At 30.0% G+C, this 22,295-nt stretch overlaps 2 protein-coding genes across 2 annotated transcripts in view; one reads left to right on the top strand and one right to left on the bottom strand.

The window, feature by feature from the left end:
* LOC136989940 (endoplasmic reticulum-Golgi intermediate compartment protein 2) overlaps positions 1–367 on the bottom strand; it is a 42,323-nt gene extending 41,956 nt beyond the window's left edge. Inside the window, exon 1 of the mRNA XM_067288248.1 lies at positions 238–367. The gene's annotated coding sequence lies outside the window, so the exon portion shown is untranslated. The remainder of the gene's footprint in view (positions 1–237) is intronic.
* Positions 368–417: 50 nt separating this feature from the next.
* Positions 418–22,295, top strand: part of LOC136989938 (transmembrane protein 117-like) — a 90,187-nt gene continuing 68,309 nt past the window's right edge. The window contains exon 1 of the mRNA XM_067288246.1: positions 418–634. The gene's annotated coding sequence lies outside the window, so the exon portion shown is untranslated. The remainder of the gene's footprint in view (positions 635–22,295) is intronic.

The raw sequence follows: 22,295 nt of genomic DNA, 5'->3' as shown, positions 1-22,295 counted from the left end.
AATGATTGAAGCTATTACATAATGAATTTGAATAGATACATGTGATTATAATGTGATGTTTCTGTTAAATTTTATAAATAAATTATATAAAAAGCTCTCAACTACTTTATTATTTAAAATAATAAGTAAATTAATGTAAATATTTTAAAAAATATTAATAAAATCACACACATATATATATATATAACAGAATTAAAAGGTAAGATAAAAGAGAATTTCAATGAATTTAAAAAATACCTTTCAGACTGGAAAAATGATATAATTGCGATTAATTAAGGTTTAAAGCGAAAATGAGGATAATTTGACATCTGTATACTCGCAACCAACCACTGAACGGACATTTGCCATATTGTTTAGTCTCAAACCCAAAAGTGCTTATTTTGCGAGATTAATAAAAGCGATCTGTTTAACGTATTCACTTTGGTGCTACACTTTATAACCGCTGTTGTGTTTCGTCACACTACTATTATACGTTATACAGGAAGAGAGGAGTTTTATTTCCGTGTGGCATTTATATAAATAATGTTTAAATAACGCCAATTTGATCTGTTTTTCCTCCGAGTTCGGCTTCACATGCGAACATTATGGTCGTGCGGGGAAGTTACAATCGAAGGTTCCAGCTGCATCACAAAACGTATGTTTATTTTTATCTTTTTAAACTCTTATTACATACTTATATATGTAAATTATAAATCAATTTAGTGTAATGTTAAACAATGTTTGTTTTTAATCAAAAAATTCGCAATACGCCAATCGTTTATAATATAAAACTGCATTCAAACCGCATTGATTTTACTGTTCACAGCTTTTTAACTAAGGTCAGAATTTGGGGCAGATTTTCGTCGGATGAACAATTTATATAGACTTTTCTCTTGACGTTTTTTCAGGTTTTTTTCCATCTTTTCTAGCTTTAAAATAATCCTACGCTCTTCTCCTTTATAAAACTCTATTAATCTATCATAAAATTCTTTAAGGGGATATTTTTAATCACGTTTATTGACCTTCCAACATAGAGAAATGGCGAAAAAGATGCGGTTTTTGGAATTAATTAATTAATAAATATCCGGGATTTATAAGTTTTTAATCATAAAATCTCCTGTTTTTTTAAAAATCCAAAAACTAAATTAAAAAAAATTAATTATATGATTTAAATTCGAATGACTTAACGCTATTAAAATTTCAAGGATTTCGTTTAAATTTTATATTAATAAAATTAAAAACGTCTTATACACGCAGCTGTTAGATGGTTCTTAATCAAGAGAACTGATGTGATACTGCACTAATTAGTAAATTGAACGGAACTTTAACGATGTCAGTAAAACGTGTCATAAACCTGTAACTTAGATTAAATTATTTAAAATATTATATATTTTTTTAAATTTTATTTTAAAAAAGAAGAAAATTAAAAATGTAAAATTAAGTTTAAAAATTTTCTAAATGTTTTGTATGTTTAAACAATATTAAACTTAATTGATTAGTGTATCAAAGAATTTTCCTTTTAAAATTCTTTAATGCAATTACAAAATTAACATTCTGTTTATTAAAGTGTTAAATGAGTAAAAAATTTAAAGATTAACCAACAGGTTTTTTAAGAAAAAGAATATTTTTATTAAAAGAATTTTTAAATTAAATTTTTTCTTTTAACAAAAAAACAATTATATAATAATGCAGGAACTTGTAAATGTATCACTGTATTTTATACTTTTATTAAGCATAGTCAATGTATGATGTTTTTATTTTTAAACATAAATTTAAATAAGTAAATTCCCTTCATTTCTAGTTTATTACTTTATACAAAAATTTGAATTTTTAAAATTTTTCTATTCAGAATTTTAAAAGGTTTCTTTGAAATTCCAGATAAAATACTAATGCTTTTTCAGTTAAAGTCATTGAACATTTTTTGCTTTTCAATCAAAATTTAAATTTTAAAATTTTTCTATATTTCATCATTAAACAAAAAATAATAATAATAATAAACTTACAATATATTAAATATAGAAATATATTTTATCTGTGTCTTTATAAATAAAATAAACTGTATAAATTATATTTAGGAATTGCTATTTTCATTCTTGATATGAATTTTTAAAACATGATTTTATTTTCAAACCTGATATATATATACATGTATAACAACAAACATACAGTTCAGTATACAAGTTACTAGATACAGTTTAAAGCATAACTTGCATAAAATAAGTTTTTAACTTAATTTTTACAGTTCTATTTAATTGATATCAAATACTTTGTCAGTAATATTTAATAGATATATTGATTATTTCATTTTAATTTTTCAAATAAATTATTTTCTGCATAGATGTGTTTTTTCAGCAGAATGTAAATTCATTTAGTATATATGTGATAAAAAAAATGAATAAATAAGTTTTGGATTAAGAAATAAACGCTACTTATAAATTTAAAATTAAGATTCTAAGATAAAATTTTTATTATTTTACTCGTAACATTTCATTATACTAATTAAATTATAGCAAGCTACCGTATATAATTATCAATAACATGACAATTGTGTACAGTTTGTATTTTACTTTCGTTTTATATAGGTTTACATTAATTAATAATTATATTTATATCTGCTGCAAATAAAAATCCCATTACTAAGATAGGACTTCGACTTAGACAGGCTCTAAAGTTTAACTTATTATAGCCCATCTTCTCTACCAAGTAATACATGTAAAAATGTGAGGCCTCATAAGGAAAGGCCGTAAGTTGCAGCTTGTCTAGCTTAATTACAAATCCAAATAAGCTTTACAAGCTGCAGCTTACAGGAATCTCCTTATGAATCTTTCCCATTACAAGAATAGAATAGAATTTCTTTGTTAAAATTATTTTCTACATTAAAATAATTAATCAATTTGAAATTAATTTTGAATCACTGCTGTATTTTGAAAACAATACAATTCAAGTTTATCCTCCATTGAATAAGCATTTTACTAGATGATATAATCGAGTGAATATTTTTTGGATTATTGTTGTAAAATCATTACTTATTTTATTGGATATCATTCTTGTCTCGTGTAATTTCAATTTATTACAGGTCATTGCTCAAGTTACAAAGTAAAAAAAAATATTGTAACATGATTACTATTATGTTTGTTTGCATAAAATCTCTTTTATATTTAGATTATCTTAGGGAAAAATATGTACTTTAGATCATCTCATATTTATAGTCAATTCATTTTACATTATTTCCATCTATTTCTATAGAATGAAATGATTAAAAGCAGTTTGTCTAAATTAGCTTATTCAATTGATTCATTGAATTCCATTTCGTATTCCTAAGGAAAAAAATTGATGATGTTAACGTGAAGTTTCTTTGTAATGATATTTTATTATTAAATTCCGAATTGGAAGTTCACTAGATTTGTTTTTATACGAATGCATATCATTTAGACAAACTTTTTTTTTTTTTTTACTTATAAAAACTGATATCTTTTCTAAATTACTAGAATTTGTTATTTTCATTTTACAGTTTTTCTATTCATATATTTTCATTCAGTGAAATTAGATATATACTTGAAACTAAAATTTAATGCGTGTGAATAGATAATTCGAAGTTATCAATCAAAATCCATTAAACCATTGATCACATTTGATTCTAATATACAATTCTTACTACCTGAAAATCGATTCTTTTATTATTTTCGATAGAAAATAACGTATTTCAAATATCTCACCGAGAATTATATATTTAGATTAACATTAGGTTTTATTCGGGGTCCATTACGACAGTCGAGAGCTTGTACTGGGTTCCTCTGACCATTTTTGTTTGAACAAATGGAATATATAAAATGCCTCCTTAGTAACAAAATGCAGTCATAAGAATTTAACTTTTTGTTTGTATAAATAGTAACAATTTAGAGGTGGTAGGAACTTCTACTGGCCCCAAACCCTTCTCGAGCCTGAAGAAATCCTCAGCTCCCCTCTTTCAACGTCCCTGGTGTTCACCCGTGGCCGAGTGATATTTTGTCGCGGATGTCAATGAATGGGTCGGCTACGTGGAGTTTTCAGTGTTTTTCTCACGTATCTAACACCTAAATAGGTACTAATTTCCCGTAGAAAGTCCTCTCAGGATAGATTGCCGATGTGTTGCGTTGTCTTAATTCATCCATTTAATCTAATAGTTTTCTGGTGACATATTAATTTAACAATTATTTCTGATGTATAATTTCAAATGAAATATTGTGCAATGGCTTTATTACATTCTTCCATAATATTTTTAAATGTAACTTGGAAATTTGATATTTTATTAGAAGAAAAACTTATTGTAATGTTTAGACGTTAGATATTTTATTCTATTTTCGCGTTTTAAATAGCGTAATGTTTATTACAGTAAACATGTCTGAAATCTGAACACAAAACTCTTCTAAAGCGAGTTAACCTGAAAATTCGCTAAACGCCATTTTATTGGAAAATTGATAATCAATCACGAAATGCGGTTCATTTATTTTCTTGTTGTTTTATGTTTGTTTGTCCTGGTCTTTCAATAATTGTTGAAAAAAGTTCGGGTTTCTTTTTATTTTTTTGCAATATTTTAGCCATAGTATCAGGGTTGGGAAGTACGAACCAACTACAGCATACAATGGTTTTATCCACTCTGCCACTGGCGGATTACCAAAAATGGTCTGTTCCGGATATTTTGTGTTTCATTTATCTCCATCGGCTTCCCTCGTTGCAATCCCTTTTAACCGTATTTTTTATGAGTCCGCCAGGCCCACAGTGGGCCTGGCGGACCATAAAGAATACGGTTGGAATACAGGAGTATGATTCTCTTAGTACCCACAGAATGGAAAGAATTTTTAAAGTGACGGTTAATTTTCTATGTTTTTACATATAATGTAATAATCTACGACTAGATCCTATAATGGATCTAGATCTGCTTCAATACACATCTGTGTATTGAAGCATAACTGGAAAGTAATTATAATTGTAACGTTTAAATAGTATGTATATATGCATATATACATACTATGTAATATGTAATATGTGTATATATGCAATAATAAAGCACTCTAGAGTAGGCCATTTAATCTAATTGTGACAAAAGTATGTAATCAAGACGAAGAATTGCTCATTAATTTTAATTGTATCAGAATAAATGAATACTTTCTTTCTTTTTTTAATGAAAATAATGAGCGTTTAGAGACGTTTCATCATTAAAAATTTCTCAGATTAGCTGTTCTGCATTTATTTTTATACTCGTACATCATAATTTCTTCAGCACACGCGTTTCCTTTATTTTTTATTTTTTAAATAATAATTTGTAAATTAAGAAGAGCAATTTAAGATTTTCATATAAATTGTATCGTTTCTTATATAAAGTTCTTTATATAAATTTATAATTTTATCATTGTCCAACCCTAGTTTTTAGCGTGTCTCCTATTTTTTTTTTTTTTTTTAAGTACAGAATCTTTTTCGGAATGATAAAAACTTAATGGAACATCCAACACTTTTTAAAGGAAATCAATTTTTTATTTATCTTTAATACGTGCTGCTCTTACATTCAAAATTAGAAATAAGATAAATCTTTTCTGTTTTTAAACCGTGCTTTTCTTAGTTATGTTTTGAGACACCACGAAGTGTTGACACTAGACATTGGACTTTTCCACATCCACTTTATTGTCTTATGTACTTTATAGTCTTTAAACTAATTGTCCCAAATACCAATACACGTTTCTAGCTGATGCCACTCGTCTGTTGGCTAACAATATTTATCAATAATAGGATAAATGTTTTATAATAGTTACAAAACATAGGGTCTATACATTATTTATTAATTTGTAATAAATAAAACTTAATTATTACGATCACTGATTTTAGAGAATATAAGAGACACCTTTTTTAAATTTTAACTTTTTCTGTCCCATGAGAACTAAGAAATATCTTTTTCGAAAATCCTCATGGATTCGGCCAGCCCATATTGGGAACGGCCGGGTAATGAGGGACATCCATGAAAATTTCGTAAATTATTTCAATTACAACTCGGATCTTCCAGAGCGCTAGTCTGTACCTTTACTTTTTCCATCATACAGCTATCTTTATGAGTACTTTTTACGTTAATAAGTACTTTATTAAGCATCATGATTAACGCTGCCTAAGATGCATCATGTCTCACGAACAGGCTGGCCATGTGGAGTTTTTCGTGATTTCTTCACCTTTCTAACACTTAAATAGATCCAGTTTCCCATAAAAACTCTTCTCGGGAGGATTCTCCTCTTGGCAGATCGCCCATGTGTTGTGGTGTCTTATCCCATCAATCCTAAAATGCACCACGATTAAACCGTTGAAAAGATAAGCAAATCGAATGTTTTAAATCAAGTAATTTGTCCACCAGTGGTTTGGTTTGGTCTATTTGTCTCCGAGAACGGTAAACGCGGACACGCGGACATGGGCGATCTGCCGAGGTAAAAGCCTCCCGGGAGGACATTCTAAGAGAAATTGGCCTCTATTTAGGTGTTACAAATGTGAAGAAAACCCGGAAAACTCCAAATGGCCAGCCCGTTGGCGAGGCGTGAACCCACGATCAAACCAGTGGATAAAACCAGTGTTCAGTGGTTTTATCCACTGGGGCAGTAGTGGGCGTGACCGAATGACCCCGAACATTGGTAGTTGGTTAAAAGTTTGCGACTCTCCAACGGACTGATTACATGGAGTTTGTCGGGTTTACTTTACGTATTTAATATCTATATCTGTTCCAGTTTCCCATAGAATGTCCTGGAGGTTGCTCGCACGGATTTGGTCTTGAGTTTCCCAGAGCGGTAGGCTGATTCCTCGACATAAAGATAGTCGAGATTGTTAAGGCGCCCCTTCAATGTCTGTGAATTACTGAATTATATATATCGTAAAATATATATTACATAACTTTGAAATTCTCAAATTCAAACTTGCGTGTGCGGTAGACCGTAATACTATAAGCTACATAATTCTTAGTTTTTGAGGTCTTTCGATTTACCACCTCATTCGATTTAATACCAGTTCTAAAATCGAAAAATAATGATGCAAAATTCGAGCTTTTATAATAAAATTTGCTTAGTAGTAATGAATCCTTCTTCTTAAGTTTTCTGCTCAAGAGCAATTTTACAGAGCACTGGAATGTTTTTCTCTCTCTTTAGCATTAGCTCTGGACTTGAGAGTTGAATAACTTTGCTCATTTTTCATGATGAATCCTACAGTCATTTATTTATTTTGATTTTATGAGTCATGTTTTTAGATAGACTTTGCCTGTTTAAATTTATTTTAATAAGATAATATTCTATATCCTTTTTTGTTATATTGTCTACTTGGACCTTGTTTATTAATAGGACTTAATATACTGGTGTAGTTTCTGATTATCAAAGAGAGGAAGTCTTAGTCAGAAGGTAAAACATTTTGTTTTATCTTTAAAATTTTAATTTTTACCCATCACCTGAAAATGTCTTTATTTTCAGCTGTACACTCTTTTTGTGTGTTTTGGACCTGTAGGACTCTCTTCAGAAGGTTCGCAACATTCTATAACAATTGTATAAAACTTTTAAAACAATAATATTACACCTATTAATATTTGAGATAAGATTAAAAAATTACTTACATTTTCTTTAGTGTCCAATATTAATACAACACTAACACCGACATAAAGCATCCAAAAAACAGAGCGTAACATAATTATCGTAACGTTTTCTAATTTACGCCTGTATAAAATGACAAAACTATTTAAAATATTATTAACATTTTAAAAGTTTTATCATTTTACACAGGCATCCATTCTGGGTATGTCGGGTTCAGTATCTCATCACCTTGCCGTCTCTTGTAGTGCCTGGCTGAAGTTACGGTGTATATAACTAAAACAAGTCGTTTTAGTACCCACAAAGCAGAATTAGAAAAACTGAAAAAACGCAATCTTGCGGGAATGAAAATAATTTCAATCACAATTAGTGGAGCGGAAAGTTTCTTCGCTAGAAGAAAAAGGGACGAGCTAACAGAAAACCAACTCCTCGTTCATTTTTCAGAACATTTCCGAACAGTTTTCGTTTATCCGAATAATTTAAAAAAATAATAATAATAACTGAAATTCTGCACAATTCGAAAAAATTCCGAACAGTTGGCAATTGTTTGGAACAACTGAATGCTGACATTTCTGATTCAACAACTGAATCATGAATGCCAATAATGGACCACAGAATAATTAGTTGCGGATTTGCGATTCACCAATGGACTGAGGCGTGGAGTTAGACTATTGATGTGTCTAAAAACCTAAATAGGAACCAATTTTCCATTGAAAAATTTCGTGGGAAGCACTCCTCTTTAGGAGATCGCTTATAGTAATGCATTGTCTTATTCCATCAATTCATTCCATTCTCCTATCTGAATGCTGATATTTTAAAGTATTGAATTCACGAATATTCAATATTTATATCAAGCAACTTTTGATTAAATTAAATTGATTTTTGTATATATTCATTAATTAAAGCTTCCAGTTATTTTGTAATCAAATGAATAACATTTTCTTCTTTTGATATACAGTTCGTTCCAGAAAGGCCTTTTAAGACATATCTAAACCTAATAGATATAGATGTTTGAAACTTAGGGGTATTAATAAGTATAAAATCGGCATTTTTTATGCTAGTTTGATATTTTAATCTTTGACCTTTATGGGATAAACCGTATATATATTTTCTACATTAACTTAAATCCTATAGTCAATGCGCATCATAAAACAAAACTTTAATTTTTTAAAATTTAATTCTTAAAAATACACAATGGTCGTCTTTAAATTAAATTATTGGTTATATAACAAAATATTTTATGAAATAATTCTGAAATGTTTGAAAACGATTTTTAAATAATTTTTTTTTTTTTCCTATAAATCATCCAGTTATATTGTTTGAGAAACATAAGAACTTGGACGTCGATTGCCACTTGGGACATACTGTTTTTCAGAGTTAGATGTTAGATTTTTAAAAAATTCAATATAATACTGCAACTAATGGAAAGTAGTTTGCACGCATACGAGATTTATCAATACTTAATAATAGGAACAGCTGACTGATCATTGCTGTATCTTCCTGTAACTATGAACCACGTAAGGATAGAATTGATGGACTAAGGAAACGAAACACAAGGGCGATCTGCAAAGAGGGAACGATATCCGGGAGAACTTTCGAGAAACTGGCTTATATTTAGGCATTAGACAGGTGAAGAAAACGAGGAAAACTCCATGGATCTAGATCGAGGTGCGAACCCGCTCAGTGTTCATTGGTTTTATCCAGTCGGAAACTGGTGGAAAACAGCTTAAATGTAAAGATTTTTCTCATATTTCATTGATAATAGTTTAACTGATTTATATACCTGTTTATATATAAGATTTATTCCTGTTTACGAAAATAAATCAGGTTTTATATTATAAACGTTATAACTTTTTATTTTTAAACATATGATTTCAATTCAAAATAAAATACATTTTTGGAAAGAACTTGTTTTATTTTAAATAGAGAATACTTTCGTAACCATATAACTGGAACTTCTTATCAATAAGTTATACACGAATAAATCTAATTTCATTTCATTCATAAAGGAAACGGAACATTAAACACCAGGAACAGATTTAATGAAATTGCTTGATGCTTCACCAAGAGAAGGTTTGAATAGTTTTAAGCCTTCTCTTTAAAAAAAAAAAAAAAAATGTTTTTATTTAATTTGTTTTGTATCTTGTCCTCGAATCTTGAAACTCTAGCTTTTATCCTATTGTATTTTAATGATGTTTTAGAGGGTAGTCCTACCTCCACCATCCTTCTAATCCGTAACCCGATAAACGTAAAATATAGAGTTTAATCATGATGTGCGTGTGTAAATGCAGAGTATTGTTAATGATATACTGTACACAGGGTCACCCCCACCATCCCCATCTCGCAATCTCGAAAAATACGACCAAGAAAAGCGTTCGTTATTTTTCAAATTTTAAAAAATATATTAAAACGAGCAAAAATGATTGCAATCCGCTATAATGCCGGGCTGCAATTTTTAATCATATTTTAATTTATTTGATTTAATATATATGCTTTCCACCTCAAATTAGTAGTGGCTTGTCCCTGTACATCATACTTTTCCTGAAAACGACAGTCATGCTGGTCAGCTATGTAATTCTGTTCTGGGGAAAATTTTTGAATTAAAATAACTTGATTTACAGTCTAGACCGGTAGTTTGTATATAGTTAATCGGGGCCTCCTGCTCATAAGCTTTCGACTTTCATCTATCTAAAACCGTTTTAGAATTTAAGGAAGGACAGATAGACAGACAGACGGACAGATGACAGTGGGAATTTATAGGTCTATAATTTTTTTAAAATGCAGCCCAATTATTCGATTCTTCCTGTTCCAAAAAATGAATTTGGTTTTTTCAGGACAAAAAAGAGCGATGAGAGGAATTGATTTTCTCTTTCTTCTAACATTTCTATTTTTATTTTACGTGAAAAAAGAATTAATCAAAGAGAGAGAAAGTAAATCGAAAATACCTCAATTTCACGAAAGTAATTTTGGAGCATGAGACATCTTCATATTTCTTTTATAATATTTAATTATATACTCTAAATCTAGATTTATTACGAAACTATTTTATAAAATATATAAAATTACAAATATTTCACAAAAAGAAACAGTTAAAATAGGTTAAAAAAGTGTATCATGCTTCGACCAAGAGCCACGCTTTTCTAGTTCTCCGTTAACTCTTCTTGTACTGAAAAATAAATTGGATTTCTTAGGTCAGAAAAGATGGTTGCCTTTTTTTCCTGCCATATTTCTTTAAATAAAAAACCAAGTGTAACTTTATTGGTTCCGAATACACATACAAGTACAAGTAATGGAATATTTTCACAGTTCTATCGCATATTTATATTTATATTTTTTTCTGTCCTTAGGTCACTAAGAGGGTCTCTTTCTCATCACTGGTTTCGTCAAGCTCACAATAGCTCTTCAAGGGAGGGTTTGGTTCGGTTCTGATGGGATACACCAACGCAATAAGTGGGTGATCTGCCAAGAGAGGAATCACCGGAAAACTGTTCTAAGGGAAATCGGTTCCTATTTAGTTTGTTAGATACGTGGAGAAAACCGGAAAAACACCTGTTGGTGAGGTGCGAACCCGTGACCAACTACCATTGTTCTATGATTTTATCCATTCGGGCACTAGTGGGTAATGGCGGTGAGGAAAATCAAACGCTATAGTGGCTATGCAATAAATATATCATTTAACGATTTCATTTTTACAATAGTATATGATTTATCGAGTGAGCACAAGTTTCGGATTTGCATCTGATCAATTAGCTGAATGCTTGACGTTTTCCGGGTTTTATCACGTGTCTAACACCTAAATATGGGTCAGTTTCCCTCCAGAAAAACTCCCGGGAGACACACCCCGTTGGCAGATCGCCCATGTGTTGCGTTACCTTACCCATCGATCCAATCCAATTAATTTAATTTCCTAATATATTGTATATATAAGAAATTGAATTTATTCAAAATATTAAAAATATATTTTAATAATCAATGGGGAAAAAGTTCCTCAAATTTATTCATTATAAATTTAAAATTTCGCACTTGTAACGAAATAATATAAAAGTAATTTAAGCGACTCTTAATTTGTCTGCCGGGAGCGAATATATCAATAATTTTTCGTCAATATTTCTCATATCCAATTTCCTTCGTCTCCACATCCAATCAATTGTATAGCGTTTGAGCAGACACACGGACGGACTGATTGATCGACGCTAACAGGTGCTTCCGGCTTTGTTGTACGAGTGCACCTGAAAATAAGCAGAAAATTCGATCAATAAAGTTTAATTAATTCGAAATAATAGAAGGAATTTATTATTAATTTTTATAAATAAAATTTTCGAATTTCTTCTTAAAAAATAATAATCATTATATTTATTTTTAATAAATAGAAATTTTACATATAATTAAAAATCTAATTTTATTTCGAAATTGTATTTTATTCAAAAGAAATTCTAAAAAATAATGGACAAAATTATAAAATCAGAAAATTATTTTAAGGGTATTTAAGGGTTTTTAAATCAGTTTTATTCATAAAATTAAATAAAATATGTAAAAAAAGAACAAACTTTTAAAAAAATTTGTACAGTTAAATCTCTGAGCAAGGGACAGTGACCGGAATACTACAAATGTCCGTTGTTTGGAGGTTATTTCGTGCGCATTTCAAAAAGAAACGTTACTGAAAAAAATGGCCGCCGTTTAGAGGTAGATGTTGTTTGGAGGTAGCCATTATTGGAGGTTCGCTTGTATTTTACTTAAAGCCTGTAAATTAAATTATCGAGCAAATTCTGTGATTTTTAAAACGAGATTTATATTTCTTTTTTTAAGAATTTCCTCTTACAAATGTTCAATAAATAAATAAGTATACAATTTAAACGGTAATAAAATTATAAATAAATTATAAGTATATATCAATTTGAATTTTTTCAATTTATTTTGAAATTTTAATATCTTTTTCCTTTTCTTAAATTTTTAAAATATATTCATAAAATTTGTAAAGAAAGATTTAAATATGCATTTGTTATAATTATATGTTTGGGGTTTTGAAATGAATAATCAATTAAACTTTATTTAAACTTTGTTTTTTAAATCAATTTCTGAAAAAGAATATTATTAAATTATATACATATATATTATTTTTTCTGCCCCATGGGTACTAAGAGGGCCTTCTTTCAGTTGCCATCGTGGGTTCGGCCAGGCTTACAATGGAGGCGAGGGATAGGGCCTGACACATCCGAGACAGGTTTGATTTTTAATGGAATGTGGCAACCCAGCAACACATGGGCGATCATGGGGATGACTCTAGGGAGGACTTATATGCTTCCTGTAAACTGGATCTTATTTAATTAAATGTTAGACCCGAAAAACTCCACTGGCTTACCTGTGGTGAGGCCCGAACCGTGAAAAACTACCAGTGTTCAATGGTTTTATTCACTGTTCCTTGATGGGTTATATCTGGAACAGACCATCCACGAAGATACTAATTGTGGATTCGGTCAGCCCCAAAACGAGGACGGCCGGGTGGGGTCCGACAAACCGCCCTTTAAAAAATATCTGGGGAATTACACACCCGGATTTGGTCCCAGATCCTCAGAGCGAAAGGGGATGAGGCCTTACTTGCTCGGTCATGCATCCATAGATGGGATTTATTTAATTATAAGGTATATTGATAAATACTTATTTGTATTGTAAGAATTGAAAAATTTTAAATCGAGTAAATTATTGCATATTTTGAAATATCTGTAGTTCTTTGGTTTTAGTTTTTTTCTGTTTTCTCAGAGATTTTATCGATTGTAATTCTTTTTTATGGTTTCAATAAAACGTAAGAAAGAGGAAAGTATATAAAACAGCTATAGGCTATATAAAAAAGAGCAAAAGCTAGAATAAGGTAGTCTATTGCAAAGTTCTTAACATTAAAGTAGTGTTATTACCGCTGCAGTTGAGTCAATCAGCGCTATTTATGCTCTGGAAAATTAAACTATTTTAGCTTATTTTATAAAATAAAATGAATATTTTGAATATTGTGTTACTTATGATAATTATTTTATAATCGTTTCTGTTTCCACTGAGTAGGAAATTATAGGCTACACACGAATGAGAGCACAAAAAATATTTTATTTCTACAATATTTAAATATCTGGTTTGTATAAATATTAATTTAAATAGGTTATAATATATAAAATAGTTATTGGCTACGAAGAGAAAAACTACTGGAAAATTCTGAACAATATTAGGAGATGCTTATAAATTAGATAACCCAGATATGGGTGGTTTAGTATACAAGTAATCTTAGGATGCGTTACAAGATGATGGAGAACTTCGCGTAAGAGAACGATTCACTTCTGTTTTCGAAGTGTTACGGAACGAGCTGTACTGTTTACGTAACTGGTTTGTATATTATACGTGTAATTACTGGAATAATGTAACGTTCGGGTACCACGTCCCATGTATTATTCTTTAGTACCATTAAGGGAATCGATCTAGGATATGCGTTACGTAATTTGTGGAAGTGGGTATGTGCCGACAGCTTTATAGTGCGTTACGGGGGATTAAATGGTAGTTGAATAGTATAAAAATAGCGTTAAGTAATTTATGGATGATTCCAAATTAAGCTCTTTCGCTTATTTAAATTTAAGTTTAACAAAATTTAGATATTCTTGTAAGTTTTGCGTATATTGGATAGAAAATTGTAAGCTATATAGGCCTGATAAGAAAAAAAATTTTAATTTTATGTGTTTAAATATTAATTTAAATTAAGTAATAATTTATTACGTATTGTAAAATATTAATTTAAATAAAGTATTTTTGTTACATAATCAAATAACGGAATTTTGAAAAGTATAAGTAAAATATATAACAATTTTAGACCGGAGGTGGGTAACCAGCGGCGGGCATTAATATTTTATGCGGACCGCGTCGCACGAAATATTAATAAATATATCAATTTCTTACCTTAAGGAAGTATGCAGCAAAAATTCTATCGTTATTTTCACCAATACATTATGTATTCATTATATATGTGAACAGTTTTTTTCCGCAATGAATTTAGTACAAAGTAAAACAAGAAATCGGCTAACAGACTCATATCAAAACTAATTTAACGTAACTTAACTTAATTTAATAAAACTAAAACTAGAATATGTTAATTTATAATCATATAGTCTATGAATAAATAATCGTGATTTAACTTTTATGCAGCTCTAACATAGAAAAAGATTGTCCATCCCTGCTTTAGACTATACAGAGAATAGAGAGGATACAGGTTACGAGAAAGTTGCTGCAAATGAGTCAACTTGCACTGTTGACAAGTGAAGCCTCTACTATATTTTGTTTATTATCTGTTTTTACTATTTTAATAATTATCTTATTAACACTAAATAAGAAATTATAAGCAGTGTAGATATAGTAACACAAAATCTTTATGTAGTTCAACATTATAGAAATATTTAAATAAAGGTTATTTTTAGTTTTATGACTAAATAACGGAGTTTTAAAAAACTAATTATGTAGGAGAAAACTATAAGGGAAGAACGAAAGGTAAACTTATATAGCTATTTTTATATATTTTATTATCTTAAAATTAAGTTTTACAAGTGTCCTAACAAAAAATATTATCAAAAATCCTCATATCGATGATCCATTTAATATTTACATACAGATTATATTTATTTTTATGTTTCATTCATAATATTTGTAAAACGATTATATTTTACTCTACTTTCACTCAGACTCTATTAAACTGTAATACAAACAACACCTTAATGCTGAGAACCTTTAATTTTAATGATAAACAAACGTTTTCGGCTCATTCCATGAGCCATCGTCAGGCTAACTACATTCGAATACTATTTCGAACAAGCGTGTACTCGATACCGTACAGCAACGACCAATTAAGGATTGATAAAGAATACATCGGGGTCACGACGAGAAGCCTAAGTAAAAGGATTAAGGAACACAGATATGACGTGGCAAAAAGTAAATGCACAACAACGTTGGCAAAAATGGCGCAAGCTGAGGGGTCCGTTGTTAAATGGGAGGAGGCAGGATCATAACACCGATACATTCGCCGACACTGGCAGCTACAACCGAAAAATGTGAAATTTATAAGTCCAGCTTAACCAACAAATGCATAAATTACAAGGATGCGACGATTTTGCCGTCAGCTTGGAAGTTTCTAATTAAAAAATTCGCAGGAAGGCATTAACTAGGAGAAAAGGATTGCCTACGGAACTATAGATTTTACAATGTATACGTGTACCATTGGCATATTTTATTTTATTATCTATGTTATTTATATCATTTATGTTTGCGTAGTTTAGCAACGCACGTGAGTTCTATTTATTTGAACTGCTTGTTCGAAATAGTATTCGAATGTAGTTAGCCTGACGATGGCTCATGGAATGAGCCGAAAACGTTTGTTTATCATTAAAATTAAAGGTTCTCAGCATTAAGGTGTTGTTTGTATTACAGATTATATTTTAAATGAAAAAAAAATCCGAAATGCAAAATAAAGTAGATACAGCTCATAAATAAATTAAAATAATAATTAATATACAATTTTTAAGATTGGGGTGGATAAAACCATCAAACACTGGTTCGCACCTAGCAAACAGGCCGGCCTCGTGAAGTTTTCCGGATTTTCTTTACGTGCTTAACATCTAAATAGGACCAATTTTTCTAAACAAAGTCCTTCCGAGAGGCGATCTTCCCTTGGTAGATCGTCGCCTATGTGTTGTGTTGCCTTATTACATCAATTCAATATTTTGATTCCAACTTTTACAGTGTCTGTCGAATTTATTAAATAATAGTTTGCATATTCGGAAAAATACGATTGTTTGCGATTATTATATTATAAACTTACATTTCGATATGAATAACAATAGTAACTTGGAGAATTCAAATTTTCTATAAGTATTTGAGAGAAAAGTGAGGAAAAATCTTGCTTAACATGGGTAGTCAATATTTATTTTTAAAATACGAAATAGTGTTTTCTTCGAACATATTTAAATTAAAAACTAATTAATATTAGAAATGTGCACGAGATTAACATTTTTAATTCATACTTTATACTAAATTATAGCTTAAGTTCCTTAATTTATTATCAAAATCTTAAATATTACGTCTTTATTATACTAAATGAATATCAGAAAGTTTGTTGTACTTAATTTATTCCCTTATTGTAATAAGAATAAAAAAGGGGTAAATGAACACAATCTTATGTAAATTATAGGAAAGGATCAATACAATGCTTACGATTACTTATTGGACGGAAGGGTGGAGTCAAAAATGAAGGAAACTATGTTTACATAATACTTGAACGACCTCTCACACAACAATTTTAATATATTAGTTGTAACAAAGAGTTGCGTAACTTTAAAATTTTAAAGTTTGGCCCGGAAGTAGAGATAAGTTTTGTAAAAAGTTGTAAATGCTAATAACAAGTAAAATCTTCACTGAGTCTGACCCCACTGGAGATATGACACATTTTCCCTCTAAACCCAATTCCTTGACCTTTAACCACCAAAATTTAATAGTATCAATGCCTCTAATACTCAAAACTCCCTGCAAACCTGTAAATGGCGGCCATTTTTTCAGGGACGTGGAACAAATGCATTCAAAATATTCTCCAACCACTACCAACAACGGCCATATATTTTGTTTTCGTGGATGGTCGGTATTTGGAGGTTTTACTTTAATTTATAGAATAATTCTAGTAATTTCCAAATTTCATAAAAATCTCTTTAAATAATTCATATAGTTTAAACTATATCTTTTAAAATCGCTCCATTCACTGCGAATTTAATCAGTTCAACGTTTTTATGCTTCATGTATATATGTAACTTATTTCGTTGTACTGTACCTCTCTTTTATATATTTACATGTCTCTTGACGAATGAATTATTTTAAATACATAAATAGTTTACAAAAGAATATTATTATAAATATATCATATATTATTTATTCTTTACTTTAAAAATACAATATGCGGAGCCATTATTATGATAAAAATAAACTTATACAAGAATATACATGGATATATAACAAGAAACTTATACAAGAATATACAGATAAAAGAATTTCACTAGTTTAATCATGTAAATATATACTTCTCTTCAATATATATATCGCTGTATTGAGTTATTTAATTTTATATAAAAATATATACTGTATCTCCTGCCTGAACACGATTTGGCAATTGGAACGTTGATGCACGCGTTAAATGTAACTACTGTACTAGGAATGTTAATACCACTAGAAGTTGAATATCTGAAAGCTGAAGAATCCAAAAAATAATTTTATATGAAACAAAAGTTAATGCAGAGGCGAATAAAGTAACAATAGAAATAATTTTAAAACAGAGAGGGAAGGAAGCAGAGTTAGAAGGGATGAATGAAGAAGAGGAGAAAAAGCAGTGTTAATATAGGAGAAAATTTGAATGAGTAATTAGTTCTTGTGTTTTTTACCTGTATAATACAAGAATCTTTGTGTTATAGAAAGCATCTCCATTGAAATAAGAGTAATTGAAGTTTTCGCATGAGATTTCGCATGGGGAACAATTAACAATGGTTAAAATTTTTTTTTTTAGTTTTATAAAATAGTGTCTACACTTTTGAGAGAATTTTTTAACGAAATCCAAAAAATAGATCATGTCTCTGGACGATCTCCTCTGTGGATGCTCTTGAATAAGAGTAATGACCCAACTTTTCAATGACGAGTCTCAATTCCACGCAAGTTGTATAGAGAGAATAGGAAAATCGATACTATTCAGTTAGCATCATTATTAGAAATACGAATGACCTAACAGTATGAGTTTCTTTTAATGGATTTTATAATGCTCTCTCCACAGGGAGCCTTTGATATGTGTTGAATACCTTCACAAGAAAGCTATCGAACGGGAATGAAGCAACTAAATTGCATGACCTAAATCTTGCAAGATTTCCATTTATTAGTCTTATCTGTTTGGAAATATACGATTTTAGACTTGCTAGAAAGATCGCCTGATAAGAAAAGCACAACTGAAAATATAGATTGAATTTAATCATGACAAAGAAAAGAAAGAAAACACGAATTGTATCAGACAGATTTCTCGACTAGTGATGTGTCTTTTAATTAAATTCCTGTTTCGTTACGGACGTTACGATATCGAAGTAGCCTAGTTAAACGTGTTATTAATTCTGTAGATTTTTAGGACTCTTTTCTCCCTACGGGGATTAAGGCGACCTTTCTTCAGGACCATTATGAGTTCGTCCAGACCCACAATGGGGCATCCAGGTGGTGAGAAATAGGATCCAACTTATCCGAGAAGACCATATTCCGAAAAATTTCTGGGGTTTTTCGATCACTCGGATTCGAACCCGGATCACTCAGAGCGGTAGGCTAGCACCATAATCATCTCGGCCACCTGGCCGGATGTGTAGTAGGATTGGATTGATGGGATGCAACACATGTCGATCTGCCAAAAGGGAATGCTTTCTGGGAGAACTTTCTATAGGAAACTGTCTTCTTTTAGGTGTTAGACATGTGAAAAATCCCGGAAAAGTCCAGACCGCTGATCAGATGCGAACCCCATGAACAGTTTCAGCGGTTCTATCCACTCCGTCACTGGTTGGCTGGTCTGTAATAAATTACAAATTTGTAATTTGCAAGTTATTTTATTCCAGATTTTTTCTATGACAGGTGGCTATTAAGCTAATTTGTATACAAATCTTTAAAATCTTTTACGAATTATTTAATAAAATTACAATACATTAACATATGAATATATTTGTTTTACATTGAAAAAATTTTTTCTTTATATTTTTAAATTATTCATGTTTATAATCCTTATAATAATAGAGTCCTTATTAAATATAACAAAATTGAATTTTTAGTAAAATTTTAATTATGTATACATTTATTCATATGCATACATATTATATATGCAAAACCTCTCATAAGTTGAGAAAGGTTCAACCATTTACTAAAATTTTGTGACGTCTCAGTAACTTGTAATAAATGTTTCTGAGGTCCTCGTCTTCTGGTTCTCCATGCGATAACGCCTGCAAATGTGCGTATGCAGTGGTGATATTCGGCGGGTTCGCACAGGTTCGGCCGAACCCGTTGTTAAAATTTTCAGTTTCCCAAACCTTGTTAAACACACGGAACATTTCTCAGTGGTTTTGTTTTTTTTTTTATAAAAATATATTAAAATATGCGTATTATACTCTGTAATACTACTAAACTAGGGCCTTATACCCCGTTTGCACCGAGCATTTCAATCTAGATTGTGAGCAAGGTCAGGGAGTATGTCTTGGTGCGATCTCTCTCGACCGTTTCAATCGAGGTTTAATCGCGATCGATTCAAGAGTGATCTTGAAAGCAGATCCAGTCATAAGAGAGATCCCAGAATGCCACGCGCGCGAGACAATACAAAATGGCTGTGGAACACGTGTCGGGCTATGGACAGCGAAAGAAAAAGTATAATGTATCTCGAGAGATGATGACATACATGTGCCTATTTCTAGAAGCGCCATATTGCGGTAAAGAATTTCTCTGCCTTGAAAAAAAAAAAAAAAAAAAAGGTCGACAGCTCTAAAATACTATTGTTACCTGGCCTTCTCCCATGGCTCGTTACGTTCTAAATACGCCACTGATTGTTAGATATATGGTTGCAAGAAAATGCATTATATTTATTTCTAGCCAAAACTTCCATTTCGTTTGTCGGTGATTGTCAGGGAAAAATTTTCTGCTAGCGAACCCCTTGTTAAATATTTCGAATATCACCACTGTGCGTATGTATAGTACATAAATGCATACATATACATTTATATATAATAAATAATTGCGTAAGTATGATGAAAAATATGGGCATTAGGACGTCAGCCTACATCTCTGGGGGACCGAGGATCGAATCCGAACTGGTCGAGAAGTGGTTGCTTGATGGGATACGGCAACGGAACACGTGGGCGATCAGCCAAGGGGGATACCTTCCGGCACGAACCGACGCCCAACTATCATTGTGCAGTGGTTCCCAAAGTGGGCGCTACCGTCCCTAGGGGGCGAAAAGAAGAAAAGGGGTAGTGGAGGCAGGACCGAACGATAACCTTAGGCGAGGATTCGGATTACTGACAACCTTTTTTTTTTTCTCCGTTAAAACGGGTAAGATGTTGACAACATTGTACGGTAAGGACACAAAGTGTGACGTTGCTAAAAACATTTCCAAGTCTTTTTCACATATGGAAAATCGGGTTGGGAGAATTGGAGTACGGTTGGGGCGTTGGATATAAGTTTATAGAACTAAGCAAGCGGAGACTCAAAAATGTTTGGAAATCACAGGTTTAGATTTTATTCACTCGGCTTCTGGTGAGAGGGTCGAAAACTCCAAAGGATTTTTTGGAAGTGACTCGTTCCGTATATGTTTGGTCCCGTCTCTCTCCACTCAGCCATCCCTATTGTGAGCCGAGCTCAAGATGGGATTGTAACATGCCCTCCTTATTGCCCAAATGTAAATAGGAAAAAAAAAAATGTAAATAAACCTTTGTTATATAAACTAAGTAGATTATAAAAATAAAGACAATTTCGCGAAATATAATGTAGATGTAAATATTAATAAGTATTAAAATGGAAGTTGACGGTCATTACGACTTATTTTTGAAATTTAGTCAAGGAAAATTAGTTTGATTTATTTTTGTTAGATAAGTAATATAATTTTTATAAATTAAATTTTATTTTATTTTTATCATATTGAATAAAATTCAAATTAAATAAAATTTTATATTAATTTGTAGAATAAATTCAAATTTTTATTAAAATATTTTATTTCATATTTAAATTTAAATTTTATTTAAAAGTTTTACTTCAATATTTTGTTTTAACATAAAAATTATTTTAAAATGTAAAATTAAAATTATCTTAAAATTTTATTTTGATAAAAAATATTTTTTTAAATGCAAATAAAACTTTTATTTTTTAATAAAAATTTTATTAAGACACCGTTGTAAAATAATTTTATAAAATAAGAAAGTTTTTTATATAAAAATTTATTAATTTAGATATGATTTTAAAATATATTATTTGGATTTAATACGTTAATTTTGTTTTAATAAAACTAAATTTTTTATAAAAATATTGAAATTAAAAATTAAAAAATTCCTCATTCTTACTATGAAACATAATTCAATTTCTTTTAATTTTTAAAAACTTTTAATAATTTTTATATACTATTTATTTAAACAGTTTATTTAAAGAATATATTAATTTGCTAAGTTATATGTAAATACAGTTAAATCTCTGAAGAACGACCACTAATGCAAACATAAAAATGGCCGTTGTACGGACGTGACCTTCTCTGGAGGTTATTTTGTATGCTTTTAGTTTAGAAAAAGTTGTCAATAAATAGCTGCTATTTAGAAGTGGCCTTTGATGGATGCTGGATGTCGACCGTAATATGTTTTAATAAAAAGAAAATAATAATAATAATAATAAGAAAATAAGAAATTCATGTAAAAAATATTATTTTGTAATAAAATTATTTTAAAAATTACTTAATGTAAAATTTAAAAAAAATATAAGATTAAATGGATTTTTAGTCTTTTAAAATTTAAATAATAATCATCATTTTTACTTTAAAAATTGACTATTTTTTTTTAAATAATAAATATATGTTTGATGTATTATGTAATTTATTAATGATAAATTGTTCAATCAATTTAATTTTAGCAGAATATATAAATACTTAATGTCTGGATTCCATTTGTTCAATGATGTTATCAATCCATT

Source organism: Centruroides vittatus, unplaced genomic scaffold (assembly GCF_030686945.1).
Source record: "Centruroides vittatus isolate TY-2023 unplaced genomic scaffold, ASM3068694v2 scaffold_769, whole genome shotgun sequence".
NCBI classification, from domain to species: Eukaryota; Metazoa; Arthropoda; class Arachnida; order Scorpiones; family Buthidae; genus Centruroides; species Centruroides vittatus.
Note: the sequence above shows the minus strand (reverse complement) of the source record. Positions and strands in the feature narration are given on the sequence as shown.